The 9,902-nt window shown below is 42.5% G+C and overlaps 2 pseudogenes; both read right to left on the bottom strand.

Annotated features, from left to right (window-relative positions):
• Positions 1-98: 98 nt before the first annotated feature.
• Positions 99-2,615, bottom strand: LOC141841755 (uncharacterized; annotated as a pseudogene).
• Positions 2,616-5,691: 3,076 nt separating this feature from the next.
• On the bottom strand, positions 5,692-8,735 carry LOC141840035 (uncharacterized; annotated as a pseudogene).
• Between the last annotated feature and the right edge of the window lie 1,167 nt (positions 8,736-9,902).

Consider the following 9,902-nt stretch of genomic DNA (forward strand, 5'->3'; position numbering starts at 1 on the left):
AACCATAATCTGTACCACATTAGTTCTTGCTTCTATGCTTACAAAATAAACAGAACCCCAATCATCAATTACACAAATAACACTAGATTAACCCCATCAAGACTAGTTTACATGTACAACATATGCATGCCAAGGGTCCAACTCATCAAATATGTTTTGACTCTTAGCATCATACATCCCAACCAAAATGCACACGACACACACACACACACACACACAAGTCTCTCCCAACTTTAGAAGGATTAGTGATTAATTCCAAGCTTCTTTCCATTGACACCACCATGCATTAAGCTAAAATGATTGGGCATGCATGATCTCCAATACACTTGAATTACTCGCCTTAAAATTCTCTAGCGTCCCAAAGTCATGTCTAGGTTTGGCATGCTATTGGAGATCATTTCCAGCTTTGGAATTTCTTGAGATTGTTTCAGTAGATTTTCCACCAAAACCTGTTGTGAATGCATTCAGTTTCTGAAAAATGATGAACTCAACACTAATTACTTACTGCTAAAACTTTGCATATGTACCTGATCTCTTCCATTGCCACACAAACTTTTGGTTTTGAAGTAATCTGGCGACAAGAGATGTTGCTGATTAATGATTTGCAGGTATAGCCAATTGTAGATCTTAGGATATCCCTGCACAAAGTATATTAACCTTTGTTTTTGCTTTTATGGTGTAATTATTGATTTTCAAATCAGCTTATTGACTCAATTTTACTTGGAATATGACTCCATTTACATTAAAAATATGTATTTTGAAGTAGGATCCATCAAGGTAATTTGAGATTATGATGGTTGAGTGTAGAAAATGCACCAAATGCTTAACTAGCTTATTCTGAAATATGTTTATTGACTCATTTGACTCAAAAATCTTCTATGATCATTTGAGTAACTCCACATAAACAAACTCGCATAGGGGCGACTTGAAAAGGTCACACGCATAGGGCGTGATTCGGTAAAAAAAAAAAAAAAGAATTCGGGAATTAGGTCAGGGGTAAATTGCTTACGAACTTCCTATCGAAATACTACTGAGGAATATACATAGAGAACTAACCTTGGAGAGCTGGGCAGCAGTAGTAACTGTGTTGCTGTGGTGAAACTTGAGGAATAATCACAAGAATTAGGGTTAGTGACCACCCTATAGTAACTATTCATCATGCTCATGTCATTCCCAGCTACTTTATGCTCATTTGGCCCTTCCTCATGATCTGCACTCTTCTGGTTCCACCCCATCTGATCTTGTCCTGCAACTTTAACCCTAAAATTTTATTTTATTTTGTTTTAAAGATAAATCCAAATGCCCTGCAACTACTTTATGTAACACCAGCCTAATAATTCAAACAAAGGCCCAGTGAGGTGACTGCCTCATGGCATCTGCCCCCCTTCCTCATGCCAACAAACACCAAAAGACATATATCACTACACTAATCATCATTTGCATCTACATAAAGATTTATCTCAAGAAAAAAAAGGGTAAAACTTTTGCATTCAACCGCAAAAGTTTGCTAAATAGAAGGAATTAAGGAAAGATCAAGGGGGTGTGTTCATTGTAGTTTTCTATAACAATTTACATACAGTCGACTGCTATCTTGACCTAATTGTGCTAAACAGAAGAGATACGAAGTTGTGATTTATAACCCTAACTAGGGCAAGGTGAAATTTTCTCTACCTGCAGTGTCTGCTCTGTGATCAGTGCTCTTGACTGTTCTATACATCTGAAAACAATAATGTATAAGAAAATAATTAATTGATTAAATAATAATAATATATAGTTGCAGGCAAAAAAGTCTACCATGCAAAGATTACACTGCCACAGATGCCATTTTGTCCTCTGTACTTGTGGTCTTGTTGTTAACCCATGCACAAACCCTAACCCTAGCTAAGGCATGCAGTAAATTTGCAGGAACTTTATCAATTATATATCAGTACCTGCAGATGGCTCTTTACATGAGCCAGTGTAAGATCTTTCACATTCATCAGCTCCAAAACTGACTTTGGTGTAGCTCCTGTATTAGCACTCTCTAATCATTTAACTAATTCTTCATTTACATGAGTACCAACTTGTTGCCATATGGTACATGATCATAACAAGTCGCGAGAGCCTCAATTATTAGTTAGTGCACTCACTCTCATGACCACCGAGGAGCTCCACCGCGTGGACGAAATGAGCATGGAGGGTGGTGGTCCACCGCATTCTCGGAGCCCTTACGCTCCTCCTCCCTCCCTGCCCGGACCTTGAATTGCGCTTAAGTCTGTAGATTTGCAACGGGTGATGATCAAGGTGTTGGTGGTGAGGATGATCATGGTGCCCTAAGCTAAGCATGGGCTCCCTCCTGACTTCATCAACATGGTTTGTGGTTGTGTCACTTTCATTGTGATGGGCAAAACTTGTGTCGTGTTGATCGAAAACGCCTCTCGAGGGGGGATGGATGTGAAGTGAGAGATCCGGAAATGAGATGGTTGCCATGGATGGAAGGAATTGTGCAAGAAGAAAGGGTTTGAAGAACAACAAGAGTGATAGATGGTAAAGTGGCAAGGTGAGGAGTGGATGAATAAATAGGGAGTGGGTGATGATTTCCATGAGTCTCATATCATTAGAGAGTGGAAGCTAAAGCTAAATATTTATTTTAAAAAAAAATAAAATAAAGGAAATGTTTTTAAGAAACTAGAGAGCTAGGTACAATATTAACATAAAAGGAAGGAATAAAAATGGAATAGATGCCAAAAGATTGTGGCTTTAGATGCATTAGGGTTTTTATTAGGGTTGGACTATATATTATTAGTGGGTACCACATTAAATTTGAGACACGATCGAGTAAAAAAGGATAAAACTTATCTCTATAATATTATTATATAAATTCAAAATATTGTTCTTCTATAAAAAGTCGACTAAATTTATTAGTTCATTTGTTGCTATCAAACAGCTATTCATGTTGTCATGAATTTAAGCTATTAATTAGACAAATATTGCAGAAGGGTTAATATAATATATATGTGACTTAGCATCCTTAATTATTTTTTTCATTTTGAGAAATGATATAAAAGTTTTGCAAACGTTAGATTAGTCTCACTAATTAGTCTAATTAATTAAATTTTAAAAAGATGAGAATAAGTTAATTAATTGTAGTAATATTTTAGTGGAAGGAAGAATTTATATGTGATTGATAGATAGATCATTAAATTCTCATATTAATTAATCAATCTTTAATTTTGTTTGTCTTGAATTAGTAAAGTTTATGTATATGATTAGTTGGATTAATCCTCATTTTCTTATGCATATATAATTATTTTTTTCAAGAGTCGAGAAAAATGTAGGAACAAGTTCTGGAGGCATCACATTGAGCCATGCAAGCCTACGTACTTTAATATTCGGAAAGTTTTTTGTCAAAAATAAAATTCTTTATTTTTATTATAGTCAAAAGGGGCACTATTAAAAAAATACCCATCATATTAGAGACTAAACCTATATATTATTAACCCTTTAAAAACTAATTATTTTTTTTTCTTTTTTTCTTTTTAATGAAGAATCAGTACAAAATCAATATGAGAAACATGGCACTTTAGCCATAGCATTGCAGCTTTTCCATGCTTTAATTTGCATGGTCAAATGCTATTCCCTTGTACTAGACTTTTTCCCTTACCTTTACTTTTGCCCTTGTCCTCTCTCTCTCACTCTCTCTCTCTCTCTCTCTCTCTCATATATTCTATTATTAACAAGCCCCCACGGGCAGGGTCAGCTGGTCAGGGCGTGGGTGCTTGCAGCATAAGGTGGGCGGTTCGAGGGCTCATGGTTGCATTTGCGATAACATCAATCTGTGCCATGTTTCCAAATCCCTCGGCCACCATGCCCTGGTCAGTCCCGCATTCACCGTGATTTACCTCTCCACAGATGGTCGGGGGGCCGATCGTGTGGGGCCGCTAGGTTGGCGGATTCCAACCTTTTGCAGCATTAACATGCTCTCCTTGGTTGAGGGCGAAGTCTCGTGATTTACCTCTGTTTTAGAACTGTGAAGGTGACGGATTCATCTTTTATCACCGATAGTAAATTTTGTGATTGTTTCACGGACATAATTGAGTTGGCGCTCAAGTAGTTAATTGCCACTAATGAACTTTAGGAAAATGATACTTAGCATGAAAAATTTCAACATGAATGGAGCATGACACTCACATTGACAGTGGATCCCACTGGCATGTAATGAGACCCACTGCATGCAGTTGTGTATCATTTCCCTAAACTTTATGATCACAAGACCTTAAGGTGGACAATGGAGAAGTGTTTGGGGTGAATATTATCACCTTTTACAATAATAGTAAACTTTGTGGTGCCCCTAAGGTATGGTATGACGGTAAGTGACAGGGTGATTTTCTCAAACAATCAGGATTTAAAACTAACACAGTTCATGTATATGGTATTTGAACAATTAGTGATGCTGGGGCGCTACGTCAAGAGTCACCTCGCTTCTTAGATTTACTTGGTATACGAAATATGGAGTCGAACTGTATATTCAAGGATTAATTGTCTCTTATGATCTAGATACTTTGTAAAATAAAAATTAGAAAACTTTATGGTGCAGCGACAAAACATTTAACATACTACTCAAGCATCCACGATTTGAATTCCAACTATGGCGTACGGTATAATATTTTCTTCTATTGGAATGAAAAATTTGGGACATTAACTGCTACGTAAGGAGCCGCTTGCGCTTTTGGATTTAGTTGATGGGCGAATTAGGAGAAGATAGCTTGACTCCAAGATAAATGTAGTACAATGATAAAATAAGAGGAACAAATAAAAAGATTACATATATAAATATTATAGAGATTGACATCTAAGTATATTTAAATTATATTTTGAATTTACTCTATAGCTAAATTGAAGAAAAGATCATCTAACTCCAAGACACCTAAATTGTAAAAACAAAAAAAACCTTTCGATCAAAACTCCACAAAATTGTGCAACTCAAATATATCAAAACCTTAAACATTTTCTCAAATTTAATCAAAGCTCATATGAATTATTCATAGAGTGTGTTAACATCTAGCACATGTAGATATTTACATAGATAATAGAAGTTAAAAGGAAATTAGAGGATCACTCTCATATTTATAATTGATAATGTGAGAGACAATCATAAGGTTGAGCCAACGAATGAATGAGTAGAGTGCCAATAATTGAGCTCAAAAAGCTTCTCGACTTTTTGCACTGCCTTTTTCTTTTTCTCCTAACAATTTGAAGCCCCACTCCTTTTGGTTTCACCCACCTCAAATCAATCTCCCTCTTTGCTCTATCAAAAGCTTACCACTTTTGTGTAGACCATGGATCCGTGAACGATCCACTTGCTTTTATTGTTCTTGAGGAGGGACAACATTGGTACTTTTGACGGTCCGCGTCGGCTCGGCTAGCTCGGCTCGACAAGCTCAAGTCATGCCGAGCTTGACCTAGACGCGAGCGAACGGGATAGATTGGGCTAGGCCATACTCTAAATGTGGGCCTTGTCATGTGATGGTATGGCGGCCCATGGGCCCAACCTAGCTCGAGCTTGGACAAAGGTTAACTTAGTTCACCTATTTAAATTACATATAAGAAAGAATAATTCACACAAATTCAGAAAATTATCAAGATAATCCAACAGTTAATTCAACTCTAAAACTATGAACAGAACTTTGTGATGATAAAAATATTGCTCAATTCAATTCTACATCAAACTTGTACCTCGAAAGGAAGACCAAGAATGAATCAATTCAACTTGATGGAACACACAGAGTTGTTCCTTTCTTTCCTTGAGGTAGGAAGAGGTTCAGGATGCATAAGAAAGAAACACTAGTAGGAATCAGATTTCCCTTTGTTTTTCCGACAATTTCGGTTTCGATCGAGCTACAAAAAGAGGTTGCTGGTTATGCTTCAGTCTCTCATGTTTCTGGAATCTCAGAAATGGTCGATAATCTGTCATTCTTAAGGAATGCAGAATCCAGAAACTTGGCCACAAATGCCCACAGCTTGTACACATCCTCAAAGCTTGTGAGGAACCCTAGCGAAGCCGTGACAACCTCCACCCGAACGACATTGTTCTTAGTCTTGCTCTTGCTCTCGCGGCCACCGTTTGCGGCTACAAGTTCGCCGTGTAAATGTTTCTGATTGTCCAAGAGCCTTATATGGCTGAGAAATCCAATGCCGAGAGAGAGACCATTCTCCTCAGCTAGCTTTTGAACTACTCCGGGCTCGATCACCGCCCGATTGTGATCCTTCACGTTGAATGCCACGGCCGCACCCCGTTCGTACTTGATCTTCGGACCATATATTTGAACAAGAGAATCACCACCACTTCCCGCCACAGAATCTGGTAACTGCAACTGCAGCAACGATGTCACTAGCCAGTTGATCAGATACCTCAGTCGCAGTGTTGTTTTATTGAGGCCCATCATATTCACATGATCGATGCTTTTGCAAATGATCTCAGGCTCCAATCTGCACGACTCCTGAACACTGCCATCCTCATCGCCTCGAGTAGCATCATCGTCATCGTCATCATCACTACGGCCGCCAAAAGATTCAAAATTACCATAGCCTATTCCATCAATTCGGTTGTCCTCCATGCTGAAGGAAACCTTGTGATCCATGCTTGCAATTCGATCAGTTTCTTGAATCCCCAGGAATTTACTACTTGCAAATCGGTTAGTATTTCCTTCCCGCCTCCCTAACAATCGAAACTCTCCTTCTGTTTCCCTTCTTATGGCACTCTCATTCTCATGATTCACAGCTAGTTTGCCATCCTTTTCTTCCTCAATCTCATTCCCATGTTCAGGGGCTGGATACTTTGCCCGAATCTCCGACGATGATGATTCCCCGGGAGCTTCCTCCCTGTGATCTTGCTCCTGCGAAACCGACAACAGAGCAGCATCGAAAGACAGCACATGACCATTGCTAAGGGGGCTTCTCAGTTCCCTGCATCCGAAATTCGGTGACACCTTCTTGATGTTCTTCTTTCTCGCAAACCAGGAAGGCGGCGGCGGCGGCAATGGAGAGCCTAACTTTCCCTTGTTCGACTGCCCTGAATGATCGGTCGCAGCCACCGGACTCTGACCCAAATCGATCCAGAAGGAGTTGACGGATGAATCATCTTCGCTGAAAACTGGGCTCTTCATCACCTCCCCGACCGAAACGCTCTCGGTCTCCTCAAAGATTGTGCTTGCTCCATCTCGGTCGGAGCTGTTGTCGTGGTCGGTCTCGGACTCGATCACATCCCTCACTTGGGCAGATGTAAATGCACCAGAGAATGCAGGCAATTGAGCTCCTTTCAGGGCATCAGACATGGAAGATTCAGCAAGGCCATTAACTGTGTCATCTTCAATTCCATCCAAAGCATCGACGGAATCACTCAAATACTGAGGGAACACCGGAACAATCCTCACCATTCCGGCGCCGGTGCTGCCATTCTGGTTCTGCAAGCTCGCCAGCACAGACTTCTTGATCAGGAGGCAGCCGAAGCCGGTGGGATCGAACCCGAACACCCGGTAGAAGGAGGTGATGATGAAGTCCGGCCGGAAAAGGGAGAGGCCGAGAGAATCCATGTCCTTCGGCCCCAGCGCGCCGGCGTCGAGCAGCACATGCCAGCTGTGCTGCTGCGCGAGGGCCATCCACTGGTACGAGTATTTAGCTCCGGTGACTCTCGACTGGGCCGGGAACACGAAGAGCCCCGCCGCGGAGTCCTTCCTCCTCCGCCTCTTGCCGGAGATCTGCTTCCTCAGCTCGGTGGAGCAGAGCTTGAGGGTCGGCCACTTGAACGAGGCGCTACGGACCTTGGCTCCCTTCTCCCTCGCGCGCTGCGCCATCCAGTTCACCGACTGGCTGTCGTGGTCGAACATCGTCAACAGTCTCTTGTTGGAGCGGAACGGGTAGGTTTCGGCGAGCAGTCTGAAGGCGGAGCCACGGCTGAAGGTGAACACCAGGCCGTACTCGTTGTCGGGGATGTTGAGGTAGTCCATGATCTTCATCTTGACGTCGTACTCCGCCGTGCCTTTCTCGGCGCCGCCGTACAGGGCATGGTTGCTCAGGTTGGCGGTGATCTCGGAGAGGTTGAATGCGGAGGACTCCCAGCCTGGCAGCTCTGGAGGTAGGAGAACAAGCCGAAGCCGCAGTAGTCGAGGCAGACCCGGGCGCCGGCGTCGGCGAGGTGGCAGTACTCGTCGCGGCGGAGGCCGTCGATGCGACTGGAGGACTGGTACTTCGGGTACATGGTGACGAACTTGGCGAAGGCCTCGTCCAGGGCGGGGATGGATTCGGCGGAGAGGAAGACGCGCTCGGCGGCGAGGGCGGTGGCGCGGAGGAACTCCTGCTGGGCGCGAAGGCGGGCAAGGGACCGCGAGCGGCTGATGGAGCCCTCGTCGGGGTTACCGAACCCGTCACCGGCGTCCATGACGCGGGACTTGGACAGCGACCCATCCTCGGAGGCCTCCTCCAGGGCCTCCCGGAGCTTGCTCTCCTGCAGCTTCCGGATCGCCGACGGCCGCCGCGCCCGCCCGCCGCCGCCATCCGAAACGCCTCCTCCTCCTCCTCCCCACCGATTCTTCTTGTCGAGGATGAGGGCGGCGCAGTGGGAAATCGGCTTCCATAGAGAGAGATGCATGTATGCTGCTCATCCAAGCCCCTTCCCTAGAAGACCATCGAACAAACCCTAATTTCAAAAGAGGGCAAAAACCGTGAGGAAAGAGAAAGAAGAAAGCTTTCACATTGCAAGCACCGGAACCCTAACAATCTCAGAAATCTCCATTAAAGACGCTCGAAGATAGCAACTCTGCGAAAGGAAACCTCAAGCAAATCTAGAGATAACAGAGAAAACCCTCCCGAGAAGAAGAAGAAGAAGAAGAACAGATCGAAAAGACGTCATCTTTTGGCCATCGAACCATCTAAAAACAGAATCAAAAAAAAGAAATCAATCACCGATTCCTCCAAACTCACTTCAAATCACTCTCGTGCTTCTCACTCTCCCTCTCCCTCTCTCTCTCTCTCTCTCTTCTTAAATTTCTCTCTCCCAGTTCGTTAATCTCCACCAAACCTTTCTGCCACAAATTAAAAGCAGGCCATCACTCCACTGTCAATCCACACAAACTCGCATTGATGGTGCGCTCTCTCCCCCGCTCAACTAACATCAGTAAAAAGAGAGAAGAATAAGAACGGCGAAAAAGAAAAGGAACGAGCTCAGTGCTTACTGCTTCACAAAATCCCACTGCTAACGACGCCAACAAGAACAGGATTCTGATGATTCCCAAAGCTTCCACATCACTCTCCTCCACCAAACCCTACAAAGCCAAACAAATCACTCGCCCGTTTCCGTCAAGATTCTGCGAACAAATATATATATAATCTTTTCATCGAAATTAAACAAAGCAATTCAGCAACAAGGAAGAAAGAACACAATACAATTGCATACGAAATGGATCATTCGAAGTCAAACATGATCTCGCATGCAATCAGACTGCCAAAAAGCTCAATGATTTAGAACAATGACAAGATTTATAAACTCAAAAGTGCTTCTTTTTTTTTTTTTGAGGAGTCACGTGGAATTCAGCCTGTTCTTGGCGAGCATTCAATTGGAGAAGTCAGAGTAGGTAAAGCAAGCATGCATCAAACTAATCAAAAATGAAATACGATTCCGTTTTTTCGCGTTGACTAAATTGTCGCTTCCTGTCGAGTAAAACACAGTTGGAGTTTGAAGTTGAGAGGAGCAAGAAGGCAGCGCTCGCTGGAAATGAGTGCCTTGTCTCACACAGCAACAAAGAAGTTCTTGATTTTAAGGAATAAAAGTATAATTTAATTATTGTCTTTTGCTCACACAGAACCCCAAAATAATTAAAAGTAATTGATTCTTCCAATTACAGGACAATAATTTATTCAACATGAGA

Source organism: Curcuma longa, chromosome 11, assembly GCF_044706935.1.
Source record: "Curcuma longa cultivar G26 ecotype Majalengka, Jawa Barat chromosome 11, ITB_CL_G26_1.1, whole genome shotgun sequence".
Taxonomy (NCBI): domain Eukaryota; kingdom Viridiplantae; phylum Streptophyta; class Magnoliopsida; order Zingiberales; family Zingiberaceae; genus Curcuma; species Curcuma longa.